Genomic DNA, 19,886 nt, shown 5'->3' on the forward strand with positions numbered 1-19,886 from the left:
ACAAAGAGGTTATATGTAACATAAACGATCTTTACAACTCTGCATTATTGTCTTTTTTAGCCACTTACAGAACTGTTCTGTTATATTTGTTCCCATTTCTGTTGCCCTCTTGGCCGGGTGTCTCATGCAATGACACTTTTTACCTAAAGGAAATCTAAACCCCCATTGCACCAATATTTTTACTGCCTCAAAATTCCTTGATATCATTCATAATGTGTTTAAGATATGTTTTAAGATACAGCTAACAGCTTTCTGCCCTGTTCGGACCCTTCAGTAATATTGCCACCAGATGGGAATGTTTTGGCGAGTGCTATAATGTGCAGGATGACCAAACCTATACTCAAAGATTCAAATTGTAATAATTTTATTAGTGTTTATAGCCCATAACACAGCCCTCATTTAAAGTGTTGGTGGTTTAGCCACGGAGCTGTGAACCAAATCAAATAACTACTCCACTGAGGCTGCCGAGGTTCAAACCCCAAATATACCACCGCTGTGCTCCGACTGACCACAAGTCCCAGCTGCTCTAACACCACTCACTCAAATGAGATACATGCCCGAGTACTGCAGTTCATGAAGCAGGTAACCGATTAGCCCTTAAATCTCACCACACTCGCACACGCGTCCATATAGAGGCACAAGCAAACAAACACACAGCAGCGCATCCTTCCTCCCTTGGTAGTGCAGGAGAGTCACTAGTGTGATTGTGTTATTGATTGCCCTGGATATGTTTTTTTTTCTTCCTTCTTAAAAGCATTTAGCAATCTGGCAATTAGTTAGAGCTTAATGTAGGCTGTCAAAACAGTGCTATTGATCCAGCGGGGCAAGGAGGAAAGATTGATCAGTCAACTCATTACGTTGCTGGCGCTGTCTCGTCATAAACACTCCAGATGAGATTCCATCAAAAGCCCATCCCTCGTTCACTGGCTCGTTTTTGCTGCTTGCTCTATTGCTCTCCATGTATCAGGCTCCCCAGTGTTTTCTGTTGCTGGCTCCTGATGCTTGATTGCACTGTCTGCACCTGTTTTGAATGCCGTCTTGTTTTATTGCTCTCATGTTATTTGCTTTGATTCAATTGTTTTGACTTTTTTATGCACTCGCTTCCTCATTCTGTCGCTCTCCTTCCTCTCATCGTCGTCACTGGATTTATTGTAACCTATTAGAAAGCAATTTATATACAGCTTTTCCTCACATTTCAGCTTCACCCATGCTCACATCATTTTCGCTTTTACGGCCCACTCGACAACTCTTAACTCCACCCTGGCAGTGTAGAAATTATACGGGACAAATAAGTTGATTCAGTTTACGGCATCACTTGAATCAATTCATCGGCCAATCATTTGGAAATCAGGAAATTGCAGATACCCTTGATTCAATTTGCCCAAACAACCATGAGGCTCGGCAGTCATTTCATAGAGGGTCGTATTGTTCAATGGACAGATGCTACAGCCTAATAAAGGTGGTGCAGGCTGTGGGAGCTGACATTTATCAAGTATTTTACAGTTTTAATTTTGTTTTTATTCACACGATCCCTGCAGATGCGTTCGATTGGGGCTTAAAATAAGTAGATCAAGATAAAACAATAATAAACCTTCATCGTGAAGTGAGCTTTCAAAGGAGATACAGTGTGTTCGATGAACAGCAAGCAAACGCTTTGTAGAAGACTTGTTGAGCTAAAACAGATGAAAGGACATTATTTATTTATTTTCCTTAAATTTGTGTAAATTGGGATATTTTTCTTCGTAAGTTTGTCATTTTTGTAGCCAATGTCCACACGAATTAGGCTAATTGTCTCACGTTCATGCAATAAGAAATCTTATTCAGTTTTCCTCAGGAGTTTCAAACCGTGGCTCAGGGGGTTGGGAAGGGCACCTGTAACCGGAAGGTCACCGGTTCGATCCCCGGCCTCTCTGTCCTGGTCGTTGTGTCCTTGGGCAAGACACTTTACCCTACCGCCTACTGGTGTTGGCCAGAGGGGCCGATGGCGCGATATGGCAGCCTCGCTTCTGTCAGTCTGCCCCAGGGCAGCTGTGGCTACAACCGTAGCTTGCCTCCACCAGTGTGTGAATGTGAGTGTGAATGAATAATGTCATTGTAAAGTGCTTTGGGTGCCTTGAAAAGCGCTATATAAAATCCAATGCATTATTATTATTTACAGCCTTGCTGATAAAAAACACCTTTACTACAATGACTCTAACTGGTTGGATTTATAAGACTTAACAATAATTAGTGTAGTTTGAGTTTTCTGGCCATCCCAGCCACTTTCCCCAAATCTCACGTCTTCCCTTGCTGACTCACTGCACACGTGCATCATGGTAATGTGTCATTAGTCCAGTTTCACGTTATTGTTGTTTGCCATCATCAGTGAACAGTGTCGAAACTATGTGAAACAGCTGGTAATGTGGGTTAAGATCATTCAAACTGTCCACTGGGGCAACTGTTTATGCTTTTCATTCTTATACTACTTCCTCGAGCTGGTGAACTCTGCCATTGCTCCCTTTCCTATTCACGCCAACTTTTCACCACTGGTGACCTGCCATTGACGCTTTGTTGGTCTGCACACAAGTGCATCTTTGTAGCCTATTTGTGCACTGAGTTCCTGTAATCCTTCTCTCTGCATAACCAAAAAACCACAGAAATCAAGACAAATGCAGACGCGTCAATCCAGCTTCAACCAAAAGACCTGTGACCAATAAACTAGACTATAGTCCTGGGGAGGTTTGAGATACTGGATTAAAGCTTTAGATTAAAACGTTGTACTGAAGACATTTTACTGATCTCCTACTGGGAAAGATTTTCACTGGGAGTGACCAGGATGGACAGGATTAGAAATATCACAGGGACAGCTCAGGTTGAGCAATTTGGAGTCAAAAGGCTGAGATTGATTGGACATTTAGAGAGGAGGGATTGTGGGTATATTGGCCAAAGGATATTGAAGATGGAGCTGCGAGGCAGGAGGAACAGAGTAAGACCACCAGAGAAGGAGGGCTGACGTGACAGAAAATGATGCTAGGGATAGGGTGAGATGGAGGAAGATGATCCACTGTGGCGACCCCTAAATGATAGATTGCTAGCCCAGGGACATTATTCATGGCTGCCTTTACCCCCATTCTTCCTGCTTTTAGGCCTGCTGACATAACCGCGCGAGTACCCAGCACTTCACGTTAACTCCTGTTGTTTTTTAAATGCTCTATATAAATAAAAGTGACTTGACTCGACACAGTGCCGGTGCTTTCTTTCTTCTTCAGCATGTTTTTGTTCTTTTTCTGATGGGGAAAAAAGAGATCTTGAGTGAGAAAATTAAGTGCACGAACAGACGTCGTCGTGTAATATAACAGATATGGCTGATGGACTTTCAGATTCACCTCATGTTCCATTTGTCTCCAGTCCATTCAGCCCTTTATCACTGCTGCACTTACGCTTGTTTTGAGAGTGTTTCACTTGATAACAGCTTTCAAATGGGATGTCAGCACATTTAGAGAGGAAAACAGCGGCATCATAAAAGATAGAACTGAAGTTGGGTTTCTGAATCAAGTCTAGACATCTGTTCTTACCAAAAGCCTTCTATCTGTGTTTGTCTTTCTTTCGTCATCGCTGTTGTTTTTCCTCTCACTCCGTATCGTCTTTCTCTTTTTTCCCCTCATATTTTCAAACCACTGCCATCTCTTCCCCTCTCTCCACCTGCTCCCTCTCCTCTCCAATCTCCCCTTGTGCCCCAACAACTGTCTTATATTTCCAATGATGATTTGGCTCATAAATCTTGATAAAGCCACTGGCTGTTCTCTTTTTCGGTGGAACAGGAAACTCATGCAGGAACTGGAAGAGACAGAAGATGAGGAATGACTCCTGCTCATAAGTTTGTCCCGTTTTTCGATGTTTTACGTCCGCTGGGAGGGAGAATTCTTGTGGATTGAGAGCGCCTTTTTCATCGGGATTCACTTGAGTGATCTGCAGAGGTGTTGTTTGTAATCATAGACCTCTCTGTATTTGGGCAGCAATCCTAATAGGCCTATTCGTATCTGTATCTAATCCTTTTTGCTTTTGTTTAAAGTGATCCAGCACTGCTCGTTGTTTTCCAGGCACCTCATTTACCATAATTAAACCATTCAGCAAGAAACCTGCGAAAAATAAAATTGCTTTTTATTATTGCCTCAGCAAAATGGCACAGGAAGAGAAATCATCAGCCTTCTTACATTTACATGTATTTACTGCTGTTGTGTTTTGCAGAAAATGGTCCTGTTTGGCTACAGCACCTTTAACATGAGTAAATGTCTTTGTTCTGCTGTGGTTATCAGGATGGAGCATCCCTGGAGATGTTTCCAGCCGAGTCCTGTGTGTAGTTTCTTGGCAACAAAAGCAGCATTGCACAGTTTTCTTCTTGTATCATCTTGTATACTGGATGTCATCTCATTGACTTCTGTTAAACTAAGACTGGGGCCTTATAAAAGAAGTAATGGGGTCATTCTCCTGCAAATTTACAGGTTATACTACTACTCATTTTCAGCTAGCTCATTTTCAGTTAGCTGGCGCCCTACTCATGAAGGCAACACCACCCTAGAGACTGGTCAGCGACCCCTGGGAAACCTTCAGCTGCTAGGGAAACATCTGTGACCTCAAATAAAAGAAGTCCCAAATAAACAGATCACAAAGACGGTACGGCTTCAAAAATCTTGCAGTTGCGCTGTTTGCTAGCAGTCACTCATAGGTCCGCAGCAAACTTCAAGTGATGGAGGTTTTGGGCACAGGATCGTGAACCTCTTTATGAACAATTTAATAATAGAGACTGTCAACAACCTCCAGCAACCACATCCTAACCGGTTCTGGGATACACATATTTTTTTTCCTCACTTGGTCACTAGGACTTCATGGTTGTGGTTTTAGCAGTTGACTTCACTGGAACTCTAACTGCTAGATGGTTCGAGATGTGTATAAGGCTGTATGACTGAGGCCGAATTGAAAGAGCTCGCATTTCTCAGTCTCAGTAAGTTGAGATTCCCTGTATTTTCTTTTGTCTAATGGCAATGAAGACCACTCCTTTTAATAAGCAGTCTTCAGTAGGGGAAATAAATCAAAGCTTAATAGCAGCCTACTAATGGTCAGTTGGAAATGCCATGTCCTTAGCTGAATTGCTACTGACAATAGCTTTAACCTCCTGAGACTGGAGTTCTTGTTTGGGATGCATTTTTAATTTGTCCTAGCTGTTTGAAGCTAAATGTATAAGAGAGGCAGAAAAGCCAACATGTAATGTCGCACTGTGAGGATGCAGAGTATCGTGTTTAAAACAATTATTAGTGTGTCACCTGAGAGTTGCAGACAATCCCTTTTTTGGCATGTGACGTGTGGTTTTACCTTCATTCTCATGCTGAAAGAATCATTTTATGAAGAAATGGCTGGGTCCTATCTTAGTTTCACGTTTTTTCACCAACACCATAATGTAAGAAGTTAGCGATCTAGCCTAATCCTGGTTTGATAAAAAAGGCTAACAGGAATCAAATTTGTTTGTTGCTTCCAGCCGTCTGATTCCTTCAGCTTCACACGATCTGTAGTGTCCAGCACCAAAGCAGAGAGTCGCACTTTATGCATGAGACAGCAGCAGGCACCACATTATTTATTCAATCATTCGTTCCCAACACAGCAAGACAAACCACAGTCTATTCTGTCACATCAGAGTTGCAGTTTTACTGTTTAATTGTGTTAAACAGGTTCAGGAGTCTTGAGCTCCGCACTGCTGTTGGACATTTTAGTAAGTCTGATGTGTTTACTATCCCCTTGTGGTTACTTGTGGGGATAGGTTAATTGGATAATTCAAATTGCCACTAGGTGTGAATGTGCGAGTGAATGTGAGTGCGAATGGTTGTCTGTCCCTGTGTGTTGGCCCTGTGACAGACTGGCGACCTGTCCAGGGTGTACCCCGCCTTTCGCCCTATGACAGCTGGGATAGGCTCCAGCGCCCCCCGCGACCCTGAAAAGGATAAGCGGAAGCGAATGGATGGATGGATGGATGGATGGATGATGTGTTTACTGTTTTTGGATGTGTGCATTCTGAAATTCAAAGTCAGTATTTGCAGCAGTGATTACTGTCTCAATATTTGAGCATAACGACCTCTCTAATCATTAATTTCGGTGGTCTGTAATGGCAGGAAAATTAATGATAAATGTGCCATTAAAATTGTGATATATAAATTATACGCTGTATTCCCAGTTGTAGCCTGTTAATGAAAATACATTTCGCTGTGTCATAAGCTGGTAAAGTTAGATAAATTAATATTACACATGAGCAGGTTTTTCGCTGTTTAGGATAAACTAACAATGATATTTATGAGCAATGCACACATCTTAGTTGGACTGCAAAGGCTCTTTGCCTTGGCTGTGCCTGCTGCATGTTTTCTGCTATTTGTCCTTCTGTGTTACCTTGCAGGTTTCTGGTAGGCGGGGGTAGTGGGAGTAACAGGGAGCACCTGGCCAGTGTCCCTAGAGCATTTAAACTGTCTTAAGCTGTCCCTGGAGTGCTGGCTCTCTCAGGCTTTGCTGTATCTCCATCCACCCAGCACCATGCTGTTTGTCTGGTTGGCTTCAGCCTAGTTATTTTAGGTTTTATGCTCTGCAGACACACCTGTTTTATGGCTTCTTGTGGTTATTAACCTGATAAATTTTGTTTAATTTGGGACTCTCCCTGTTTTTTTTCATGGCTCGTGAGCTGGACATGTTTTGTTGGTACTCTTATTTAACACACAGTGTGACCACTAAATTAAACCTCTGTTGCAAAGTATTACATGTAAGTATGTACTGTGCTGTGTCTTGATGCATGCTCAATCATCTAGGTAAGGAAATCCCAAAAAGTTGATTCTGTTGATCTGGACGTAGCATTTTCAGTGAGACGTAGCGTCTTAGGGAACGAAATGTAAGTAATGTAGCTGTGTAAGATATTTAGCTGTTCATGTCATGTATGCTCAAACCCTCTTTAAGCATTAAATTAGTGTTTTCTGAATCTTAACCTGAGAGCGTGACTCATTTTCTCAGTTTCTTCATGATCCCACATAGCAGACGGGTCTGGCCTGGGTCTGGTGTCAAACTGGCACTGCTGGCTGACTTCTGACATGGTAAGTGGTATGTCATCCAGATGTGGGTCAGGCCTGGCATAGATCGCACTGTTTATGTGATGGCATGCCATATCTGGCCTGAGTGTGGTTTAGCTTATGCGTCCCAGATCTGTTGCCTAACAGTGTTTTCTAGCAGCATCAAGTTGTACTTGGATGTCGCAAATCCTCACATCCTTTGAGGTTGGACACAGATTCAATAAGATTTTTATTTTGTTCTCAGTTTCCCAGAATGTTAATTTGTTAAAAAAGGTGTCTTGGTTTAGCCTCCAAATGACTCATTTTACATTAAATATGTTAAAATGGTATTAAAATGCTGTCAGTTTGCTGATAAATGCAAACATTCATAAGCTAATAGGAACCCAAGGCATGCATTTGATTATTGATATGTCACATATTTAGACTCCTGGGGTTGACACATCGGTGTAGATGTGACTTTGTGACTTAACAGTCTAATTTAAGATAGACTTTTACTTATAACTCACAGTATTTGCTGTAAAAGAATCTTCACTGTGAAATTCAGACTAATTCAAACATTACCCAAATGCCTGTCTAAACAGTTGTGTTTTAAGTCATTTTTTAAAAATAAGTCACAGAGTCGATGGTGCATAGCGGGGGGAGGTAAACTGTTCCACAATATTGCAGCTAGGGTTTGAAAAGCACGATCCCCCTTCGTTTACAAACGAGTCCGTGGCATAGTCAGAAGACCACCATCAGTGGATCTAAGGATCCGCTTTGGAGAGTAGGGTTGAAGAAGCTCAGTGATATAGGTGGTGGCCTCACCTCGTAAAGACATTAACCTAAAAGTGTGGATTTTAAACTGATATCTGTATCCAACCGGAAGCCAGTGCAAGGATTTGAACATGGTAGTGATATGGGAGAATATTACTGTGGGTTAAAAGACTTGCTGTGCCATTTTGGACTACTTGAAAGTGATTTAAGGAACCCCTTGAAAGACAGAAAAAGAGTGTGTTACAATAGTCTAACCGGGAGGAGATGAGGCCATGGACAAGCATCTCCATTTCAACTCTGGAGACAATAGTCCTAAGTTTAGCAATATTTCTTAAATGAACGAAGTAGGAGCGGGTCACAGACTTGATATGAGCATCAAAAGACAGATTGTGTCAGGGCTCTGTGTGAGGGCAGGCAGGGATGAGGACCCAAATGCAGGACTCGAGGAGGCAAAATGGCAAACTCAAAAACCTCAGCTTTATTGCTGGCGTGAAACAGAAACCAAACTGTGAAAGCAATAACTGGAACACACAGGCAAAATCTGAGGGTACGACAACACTGACACAGAGAAACACGGGGCTTAAATACACTGAGGTGTAATTGTAAGTGGACACTAGGTGGTAGGTTGAAACAGAAGGGAAACCTTTCTAACGGGAAGAGCAGTGGAGGAGCCAAGGAAGTAGAAAATAAACTCACGTTGTTAAAACTAAAATTAATTTACAAATAAACCACTAAAATACTCTGGCCAGGCAGAACATGAAGTTAAAAACCATAAAACATACCCTGGCCAGGGAGAACACACAGTAAAAACCATAAAACATAAACAAACACTAAAAGTCTGGTGGCGTCAGCCACAGCATTAAAATCCAGTAAAATCGGAGCGGGGCAAGGAAAACCCGGCGGTGTCCCACAGCTGTCTCGTCTGTCTCTCCGCTTCAGAGTACTGGAAGAGAGAGGGAGCAGCGACATTCACTGTTCTTTCCAGTGAACTGGGTTATCGCAGCGCGATATGTCTCGGGACAGAGCTCTCAGCTCCACCTGCCGCTTTTCTGCGTCACACCAGCACTGTGGTCTCGCCGTAGGAGATAGGGCGCTGCCCCGCTGCCACTTAATCCCCCACCGCAGCGTTCTCCGGCATCAAGCTACTTCTTCAGCACTAGCACAGCTCCCTCTGCCTCTCTGCACACTGGCCGTTGTATGCCCTCGCCACGTACTGCTACACCAAACCGCGCCAACGTTGCCACTTGCGGCCACTGCCTGCCACCAGCTACTTCGCCATCTCTGCTGCCCTCCTTCTCCTGACCTGCCAGGCCCTCTTATAGGCCTCTGGGACCTCCCAGGTGTGTCAAGTTAATAATCAGGGAGGGGCAGGAGTCTCTCCAGGACAAGTCAACAATAAATAGGGTAAAAGACATGCAATAAAACAATAAGAATAAAACACTGTACAATATTAAAATATTAAAAATAATCAAACACAGCAACTCATGCAAGATGAAAAAACCTAGTTAACTTGTCCATTTCCACCCCCTGATATAATCAGGGAATGGGAAACAGGAGGGAGACACAGCTGGGAGAGATTAGGGCTAACGAGACAGAGGGAAGCAAAACAGAATACACTCACATAAGACATGGACCTTCACAATAAAACAGGAACCAAGAAACGAAGACGCAGACTAGACACAGAACTAAACCTACACTAAACACGAGGGCACAAGACACAAACCCTAAGAACAAAACCCTAAACCAGAATAAATTGAAACAGAATTATAATATTCAAAACAGGATAACTAAAGAATCAGAACATAAACCACAATACAGATAAATACCAAAATAGAAGGAACTGAAAATGCTGGGTCAAATGACCCAGAACCGTGACAGTTTGATCAAAAATTATCCAAAGATTCAGAGTAGTAGCTTTTATTCAGGATAAGAAAGGACCCAGATGTTGATTAATTTCGGGCTTTATACTCTCTGGAGCAAGAATTAAACACTCAGTCTTGTCTTTGTTCAACTGCAAAAAATTGTTTGTCATCCAACCATTAATTTCCTTAAGACAGTCCATTAGAGTAGATAATATGTCTAATTTCCAAGCTTTAAATGAGATGTATAACTGGATATCGTCTGCATACAGATGGTAGGAAATAATTTTAAAACCACTGATGACACGGCCTAAAGGAAGAATATATAATGAAAATAACAAGGGGCTTAAAACCAATCCTTGTGGGACTCCACATGAAAATTTTGCTATATCTGACCGGAAGTTTCCCACTGAAACTAAAAGTGTTCTACCCGCCAGAAATGAGGTGAACCACTTTAGGACAGATCCAGATATCCATACCATATGATTTAAGCAGTAGATTAAGATCTGATAATTGACGGTATCAAAGGCTGAGCTAAGGTCCAATAGAACAAGGACTGAGCAATCGCCTCTGTCTGCGGCCATCAAAAGGTCATTTGTAACTTTGAGGAGAGCTGTTTCTGTGGAGTCTAACTTTCTAAAACCTGATTGGAAGTTGTCAAGAATATTATGCTTCTCCAGTGCCTTCTTTACTTGTGACCAAATGACTTTTTCTAATATTTTAGAAATGAAAGGAAGTTTTGAGATGGGCTTGACTGAAGTACCGGATCCAGGTTAGGCTTTTTCAGCAGAGGTTGAATAACCCCCTGTTTAAAGCACAGAGACAGAGCCAGTTTATCAACGTGACCACAGAGGGGCCAATGGTATCAAAAACTTTACAAAATAAAGTAGGACATCAGCTGGACTCGTTGAGGGTTTCATTTGGGTCAGTAAAGAAAACAGTAAAGAAACTGGATGAAAGAATTCCATAATTACAGAGTCTGGAAGATCATAGTTAAAGATGTTATCTAGGGGAGTTATGTTACCTCTTAGGCCACTGATCTTATCTTGAAAAAAATCTTAAAAAGTCACTGCAATCCTCATGCTGACTGAGGGAGATTCCCCGTGTAATGCAGATGAGGCTACAGTGCATGGGGTAAAATGCTAGAGCAAGCAACCCCTGATTAGTGAGGAAAAATACTTTCTGCAGTGGAAAAAGTAACAGCCTGTAACTGGGATTTGGTTCAGGAGGAGCAGAACGGAATCACCAAGAAGACCGGAGGTTGTTTCAGCAGGAATTATAATACTTCCGACTGTCTTGGTGAGTGTTGTGAACGTTAGCATTGCTAGATGTAATGCTTGATATAACGAGCATGGTACCAACTTCCCAACTCTCAGTGTTTGGGTGTGTTGGGCAGGCACTGATGAAGTTTTCAAAACAGTGTTTTGGAGTATTCAGTTGTTCTTACAACTATTACATATTACATATTGTAAGAATATGTTTTATGTTCAAGTTAACTGTGTGATAGTCCTGCCTGAGCCAATGCTCTTTATTCCATTTTTTTCCTCCCACTTACTTGCTTGATCACCTGTGAAGGTTACTGCTGCTGCAGGCAAAGTGTAAAATGTGATTGGAGTCCCGGAGCTGGATAAAGATCAAATCGTTACCATTGTTTCAGAGGTTGATTTAAAGGAGATGAGATTTAAAGGAGATGAGAATATGGTCGTGTACAGGGAAAAATTATTTCAATGTTAAATGCTCATTAAACCTTATTGTAAGGTGAGTTCAAGTTGTTTCAGAAAAACTTGATAACTTTCTGGTTAAAGATGATCAGACTTCATAAACAATGGTTAAAACGTATTCTTTCTTTTGGGAAAAGAAAGGTCTGCTATTATGTTTGTTTTTCCCCAATGCAGACTTGTACTGTTTTATTAGTTCAATGGTGTGTTAGCATTTTGTATAAGGATAGAAATATAGCCATATTCATATGTCAAACATACTTATATACTGTTATACAGATGCAAGGAACCATTCTTTGTATATCCCATTGATTCTAGAGAGTTGGGAATATACAAAGTTTCTAGCGTGTCCAAGGATGTGAAGTACTTTCAGATGGAGGAAAGTGTACAAAAGTACATAAGATTGCCATTCTATGATGACTTTGTTGTTGTGCCCCTGATACATTCAAATGAATGTCTGTACAGGAATAACTGAGTCAATTTCTGAGTTGATGAAACCCCACCTTTTCAATTTGAATGGCATTGTGTTTAAATTCTTGCTTTTGAGTGGGGCAGGGATAGCTCAGTAGGTAGAGTGGTGGCCCCATGATCGGAAGGTCAGGGGTTCGATACCTCTGAGCAAGGTACCGTCCCTACACACTGCTCCCCGGGCACCCAAAGGCTGACCACTGCTTCACTGAGTGAATGGGTTAAATGCAGAGAGGAATTTCCCCATGGGGATCAATAAAGTACACTTTCTTCTTTTGTTGAGAGTGAAGTAGGCACCAAGTACAGTCTTCTCATATTGCTCCTGTGTTCTGCAGTTCTTTTTAAATAGTAAATTACAGTAAGAAGAAAATCAACAAAATTCTTTACATTTACATTATAGGCATCACATTCATCACATTGTTATTTCTGAGAAAACAAATGAAGTGGAAGTGGTACCATCGAAGTGGGTCAACGGAGAACAGTGTATGTGGCCACCAAACAAAGTGGATGTTGTTAAAGCAACAAAGAGCCAGGAAAAACCTGGAGCAGGCTGGAAAACATATGTTCCGAGTTATATTCACATCAAGTAAGTACAATTGTGAGACTAGTCTTTGGTAACTGTTTATATAGGCAAAAGTAAACACAAACAAATGCAAATACAGTATTCCTGTGGCAAGAAAGTATCAATCACATTATTTAAATATAACCAGTTGTATTAACCATTAAGTACTTGTTATTTTGTAGATGATTATAATGAGGCGAGGCTAAAGCTTCCAGAAGCTGTTGAACACACTGACCTTGGGACAGATGGGAAAGATTCTCCAATTAAACCCAAAAGGAGAAGAACGTAAGTTGTTATGTTATATATATATATATATATATATATATTTTACTTTTTACATGCCTGAAATTATGTGCATTTTCAATTTTAATAACATCAAGTATGTAATTAGACCTAAGACCATCCTCTTCCAAGATGAAGATGAGATGGCACATGTCTTTCCAAAACCTAAGCCATGGGAGAAGTAAGATGTTTGAATTGTTTATTTGGATTTAATCTTCTGCTATTGGTCTGTAAAATGTTAATCCAGTATTTGGTTTGTTATATCATTGCAGACTAGCCGAACTGCGTAGTGCTCCAAATATTCTTTATTCATTTCGCCCCGACCCCCAAGGAAATGATACAAGGGAGAAAGCTGTCTTAACAGCAAAACCACGGTAACCCCTACTGTTAATTTGAATTTGATTATCTATTCATTTATCAGAATTTTTTTTTGTGGTGTGGGCGTGGTCTCTGTCCAGCTGCAGAGGAGGGGCGGCACAGTGAGCTCCCCGGGCGGCACGGAGGCGGGGTGAACAGGTGTGCTGGGGAAGCCCGATTGATTGTGACTCTTTTTATGTTGCAGTGACAGTTGAGGAGGGCTGGTGAGCGGACGTGACAGCCGAGCGGGAGTGCCTGTGTCCCGAGCGCGTGCCGAAACCACAGTGAACTGTTATAATAAAAATAAACGTGCTGTCACCAAACCATGTGCTCTTGTGTATGTACGGCGGGGTCCACCTTCACATTTTTGAATTACGTCGATCTGTTTCTTTGCATACAAGATGGACTGTCCACTTTAAGTTTTTATTCATTCCTTATTCCTTAAGAACTTATTCCATTTGGAAAAACACCAACAAAAGAATCCAATACAAGTACACAATACAAAAATAAATAATATCTAATGCTAATCATGGTACTTGCAGAGTGCACCATACTCCTGAGCTGGACCAGACTGACCAACCCCGAGCCCCAGCCAGAGAGACCGTGTGTCTCTCAGCCACTACCAGAGAATGAGAAGGAAGGATCTGTGAAAGTGAAACTGTTGTGATTTGTGTTCCAGAGTGTGTGTGTGTGTGTGTGTGTTAAATTTGATAAAGTCTTTTTTTAAAATAATATTTCAATGTTTGAACAATGTTGCTTTCCAAAATGTTTACTTTTGCACGATTTATGTTCCAGCAGCAGTTTATTTGATATATTGTTAATTATAAATTATATGAATTATTCCATTTAAAAATAAATATTTGTATAACTGAATCATCTTTGTTGATACATTTTTAATCTGTGCTAAATATGACACATGTTGTTATTACATGGCTTGATTAAGGTACACATTGGGCTGACATCTGGGGCCAGCACAGGACCACCAGTGTGTCTGCAACTGGCGTCGTGCTGGCCCATGTGTGGGCCATCTCTGCCAATCCAGATCTGGGCCACCAAAGGGCCGTCATTCTTTGCGGTATGTGGGCCATATGTAGGGATGGGTATCGAAACCCGGTTCTTGTTGAGAACCGGTTCCCACCGTTTCAGTTCCTTGGAATTGTTTGCCATTTTTGCAAATGATTCCCTTATCGATTGCAGTCGCCCCGAATGACGTCACCACGCTGCGGAGCGTCATTTACCTGGCAGGAAACATGGCGCCTAAGCGGCTCAAACGCTCAAAAGTTTGGTTATACTTTACGAGAACGGATGACAACAGGGCAACTTGCAATACTTGCAAAGTAGATATTTCATTTAAGGGAGGAAACACTACGAATATGCAAAAGCATTTGCTCACAAAACAGGCGATAACCTTAAATGAATGTCGTGTTTTTAATTCCGCTCTGGACTCGTGAATTTCAACACAGCAGCAGCGGTAACGTTTGCACATCCTGTCCTGTTAATACGGCAGGTAAATAATCAGCTAACAGTGCATATTATGTTAGCGCGATCTGCCTTATTACAAAACCTGCCATTACTGTGCATTTAGGTGACCATGATGAGAGAGACAGAGTCTGGCTGGCAGTTCTCGCTGCAGTCTACCGTTAGCGTCTCCTTTCAGGCCAGGATAGACGAATGTCACCGAGCAGTGACTAAGTTTGTGGTCAAAGGCTTGCACCCATTTGCCACAGCAGATGCCCCCGATTTTCGGTAAGTGAATGTGTCTAATTGTAGGCAGGGACATTACTGGATATTCTTGTGTAATTGCTACAGAATAATTTATGTTATACTTTGTTATTGCTACAGAGAATATTTATTTTATTATTTTACATTTACATTTTTTTTTCCTGGGGACCCTGTGACACCCCATTGAAGAGCCATAGGCTGTGGATCTCTTAAGATCTCACTGTTGGGTTTGTAAGGCCATGTTACTCCTAAATTTCTATCTTGTTCAAAGAGAAGATATAAAACAAAATTCCAAGCTAATCGATCTTAGTGTTCTCCTTTTTAAAAAGAATCGATAAAGAATTGAATCGTTAAACAGAATCGAAAATGGAATCGGAATCGTGAAAATCTTATCAATACCCATCCCTAGCCATATGTAAGCACATTGTGTGGGCCAGATCTGGGCCATACCAATTTTTCTATGTGGGATGTTGGTAAAAATATAAGCACTTAGGGGATCATCTCCTTTTTTCCCCTCGAGCAGAAAAAAAGAAAAGAAAGTTCACTTGAAAGCAAAATAACATTTGAAAATAACAATGCTTAATTAAGAAAGATGCTCACTATGCTCTGTAATGCTATTTACAGCAGAGAACACTTATAAATCACTCACACAGAAACAGACGTTTGAGGGGGACCGCATGAACACTCCTCCCTGCTGTGGTGATGATGTCACCATGCAGGTGCAGCAGCAAGGGATTAACCACTAATGAGAGCTTGTCATTGCTTTAAAAATATCTAATTGGTCCACGTCATTACAAAGCAGTGTTGGCATGTCTCGTCTTTGTCGCCACTGCACTATTGTTCTGTGTGTTTTCTCTCAAAGCCCACATGTCTGCAATAATGATAGATTTCCTCCAAGCAACAGTTGCTCTTTTGTTCTGGGATGAGGCCGCTGTTAATGGCATAGTATTAAGGTACATCCTGTCTATAGTTAGTAACAGCATTACTGAGGCCTTGATGTACAGCATAAGACTCTAAGCCCTAGCTTGGCTAGCATTTTATCTTTAGCTTCAAAACTGAGAAAAGAGGAAGAAGATGTTGTGTTTGTGTGGTTTCAGTCACTCAGCTCTAGTGACACATCGCGTTTACATGTGTCATCACTCATTTGACACATTTGGTCAGACTTTGAACTCAGTGCAGATGTTTTTGGGAACAATTTAAGTCGTTTGTTTGCCTTGTTTTCCCAAATGTCCTCCCATTTTTTCCTGTTTAACTGTCTCAGTGACCTCGCCCCCAGAGATGTGCGAGTCATCCACCTCATCCCCAGACTCTGCTTCCTCTGCAGAACATGTGTTAGTAGAATTAAGGAGATCCTCAAAGTATTCCTTCCACCACCTGTCTATATCCTCAGCTGAAGTCAGCAGCAACACACCTGTACTATACACCATGTGAGTGGAGCACCACTTTCTTCCTGCTGAGTCACCTGATGGTTAGACAGAATCACTTTGAGGCAGATCAAAAGTCTTTTTTCATGGCCTCACTGAACTCTGTCCATGCCTGAGTTTTTGCTTCAGCTACTGCCCAAGATGCACTCTCCTTGGCCTGCTAGTGCTCATCAGTTGCCTCCAAAGTCCCACAGGCAAACCAAACTTGATAGGACTTCTTCAGCTTGATTGCTCCCTTAACCTTCGGTGTCCACCATCTGGTTAGGGGGTTACCACCATGGCAGGCACCAACCACCTTGCAGATGCAGGTCCTTACAGCAGCCTCAGCAATGGATGTGCAGGACATATTCCATTTGGAGTCAATCTCCCCTGTTTTATAGCAAATTTCATTATTTCTGCCATTACTGGATAAATAAATTCATGAGATTTAGACACAAACTCTACTTTAATGTTTCCCAGTTTATCATTGTCTAATCTAATCTGATATCAGTCTTCACTAAGAAATAATGGCTCGTTTACAGCCCAGCAGAGAATTTTTAACTGAGTTACAGTTAATAGCCAAAGTTCAGTAATAGTAACTGTATTGTCATAATAAGCTTTTGGTCCATAATGTTTGTTTTCCCAGAGTGCCTCAAAGCCACAGCTGTGATTCTGGAGCCTCTCGCTCCTCCTGATTGAACCACCTGCGAGCCATCAGCCTGCAGCCTAATCAACCACTGTCCAAAAGGACCAGCACTGCCATCAACACCTCGTCAGATTATCAGCTTACTCAGCATGGCAAATAGACCAGTTTGCTTATGCTTTCTCATGCTAATCATTCTGTGTGTATTCCTGTTAAGTTAATCCTTGCTCATGCATTTCTCCTGACCATAGCATGGATATGTAGTCTTTAATTAAACATAGGTTTTATTGGTAAAGGGAAACATGTTATAATAAATGTCTGTTTTTATAGAGCTATTTGCATGTTGGTCATCTAGGTTTTAAACATTTAAACATAGTTTTGAAGGGATGAGACATTTTAAATAAGGAATACAGGTTCCCACTATGAATAGAAACAAATTGGATCCTGATGGGATGAGTTGGGAAATGACTGGAGCTGACCTCTGAGAATGATTGAGCTAATTTTCAGTGGAAAATATGTCAAGGTTCAGACTTTGAATTTTCAGACAACTGTAGCTATCAAAATGATATTTGATGTAATTGAATATCAATTTGAGCACATTTCAAAATTAAATGTTTTGAACACTAAACTGTCTGCAGATGCATTTAAAAAGTTACTTTAAAATTCAAGGTTTTTCCTTCAGACTCCACCGACTCTTTAAAACAGCTGCAGACATTTTCATACAGAAAAAAAGCTTTTAATTCATTTGTTGTTTTATGTATTATTCTGTTGCTTTACCTTGTTTTATATAATGATTTTATTTCTTATTTTACTGTTAAGCACTTTGTGATTTTAATCTGTAAAAAGTGCTTCATGAATACATTTTACTTAGTTGCTGAATGATAATATCAGTATCACTGCCCCATCATTAAAACAAGAGCAGACCAGAGACTATAATTGCTGTAATTGCAACCCTCGTGGCATTAAAAGTTGGGAGAGGTAAAAAAAAAAGAAATTTAAAACATTCTAAAATCGGATAACTTGCAAATCCTGTAAGGTCAAAAGCCACAAAGGTGACAAAGATAAATGGCTCTGTTCACTTAGATCTATATCTCTAATATGGATGCTTGTCAGGGAAAGTTAGAGGTCTCAAAAAACTCTTAGATTCTTCAGATACCTTCTCGCTATCTGTGCACCAACTTTCATGGTGACCTCTTGGACTGGTGTTGCCACTTTTCACAGAACTAATTGGTGGTGCTTATTTTATTAGCACTGATCTGCTGTGTTGAACAAAGTTTCTGCATTGCTCTTCATTCAGTTGACACTAACTGCACTTACTGTTCTGTTTATGTTTCTCATTTATTTGTTATCAATATTTATTCTTTGTTCACACATCATGTCAAGTATGCCTTGACATGCTGAAAGTGGGATCTCTGCCAGTGCAGCCTTGGCAAGATGTCTGTTCTATAATGAGATTTTGTGGGAGTACATCGGCTTTTCTAATAAGATGCGTTGCTTTTACACACTTACAGAAACTTTGAGTGCTTTACACAGATAAATACTACTTTACATCCAATCAAATGTAATTATGATTATGATAATGATGTCTGCTTCTTCTTTTGATGGATCCCTTTGAGGGTTGCCGTGTTCCCAGCGTCCTCTGCTCAAAAATGTGTTCATCACTCTCTTAAATATTTCACCTTCACTGTGCAGAACACGTTTAATACTGGAAAGTGAATTCTTCTGCTGAAGGTCTGAGGTTTGTCTGTAATGCTGTCATGAAGCTGTGAGGAACAAGGTACCGTATAGTAACAGGTTAATACAATAAATAGAATAAAGTACAATAAAGACAGACATCACATAGCAGTTCTTTTGAGTTTCCCCATAATAAATGTCACAAGATTTTTTTCTGGCCATGCTTAAAGCAAGATGTGACACTGTACCACATTTTTACATTTTTTGGGGGGAGGAAAACAAACTCTTAATAAAACTTTTCACTTGATCACTTGATCAATAAACAATTAATGCTACACATGTTATGTCCACATAAAAAGAATAAAATATATATATATAAAAAATTAATTCTCAGAATTATGTCAAGTATATTGACAGGGCCAATAACAAAGATCTGCTCTTTGCATTTTTTTAAATTTAATTTTTATGACACAAAGTATGTTTAAAAACAAACAAATGAAGAAAACGGCATACATATAAATTAAAACACCATCTCCCCTAGAAGTGATTTCAGATTTACATCTATTGCATTTACCTATTTGGCTAATTAAATATCTCTAGATTTAACCTGTGGAAAGGCCAGGTGAACTGGATTAGGAAAAATTAGTGATCCCAAAGGGGAAAAAAAAGTGAAGAAAAATGATGATTTGACAGGCAGTTAGCATTAGTTCGGTCCCAGCGAATGTGTCCTTGCGCTTTTGCCCCTTGTTATCTTAGCAATTTTGGAAAGTACAGTAGCAGCTGCACTGTGGTGCTCCGAGTGTCTGGCCTAAGCTATTTATTTGAAATCCAAGCCATAAGATATCAACTAAATTAAAAATCTCTTAAAGCCAGACCCTTAAAGCTGTGACTCAGAGAGCTTAAAGTATCCTGGCTCTAGAGTGATCTAGCCAACAGTGGCTGCTGCTGCTCCTGTTGCCTTGTCTGCTGATTCTGATTGTGAGGTGGTGGAGAGAGGGGTTTGGCGTCTGATGTAGTGCTACAGGGTCATTTTAAAAATTCAGAAGCATTGCAGTACTTGGATACCTTGTAACAACATTTAGATGTGAGGAAATGTGAGGTGCTGGTTATTTGGAGCTATCCCGCTCTGCTAGCTGGTATCAACCCACTTACAGCAGGACGTGGATGTCGAAGGTGCTGACCCCATCAAGCAGATATTTTATTCTGAGGAAAAGAAAAGGCAGTTGGAAGCTGAAGCTCAGTACATATTTAATAATGGTGCACACTGAGATGGCCCTGAACTTGTCTTTGAGTTATAGAGGTTTGAAAAGTTTGCTCAGAATCGTAGGCTGACTCGTGTTGGTTTCTTACAATGGAAGATCGCATTTGT

General features: G+C 40.8%; 1 long non-coding RNA gene across 1 annotated transcript; it reads left to right on the forward strand.

Moving 5' to 3' along the window:
• The first annotated feature begins 15,590 nt into the window (after nucleotides 1–15,590).
• Nucleotides 15,591–18,729, forward strand: LOC112841870 (uncharacterized). The gene is made up of 2 exons (XR_003213288.1): nucleotides 15,591–15,750; nucleotides 16,847–18,729. It is a non-coding gene; the product is annotated as an uncharacterized LOC112841870 (long non-coding RNA).
• The last annotated feature ends 1,157 nt before the right edge of the window (nucleotides 18,730–19,886 follow it).

The sequence above is a fragment of the Oreochromis niloticus genome, linkage group LG12 (genome assembly GCF_001858045.2).
Source record: "Oreochromis niloticus isolate F11D_XX linkage group LG12, O_niloticus_UMD_NMBU, whole genome shotgun sequence".
Classification (NCBI taxonomy): Eukaryota; Metazoa; Chordata; class Actinopteri; order Cichliformes; family Cichlidae; genus Oreochromis; species Oreochromis niloticus.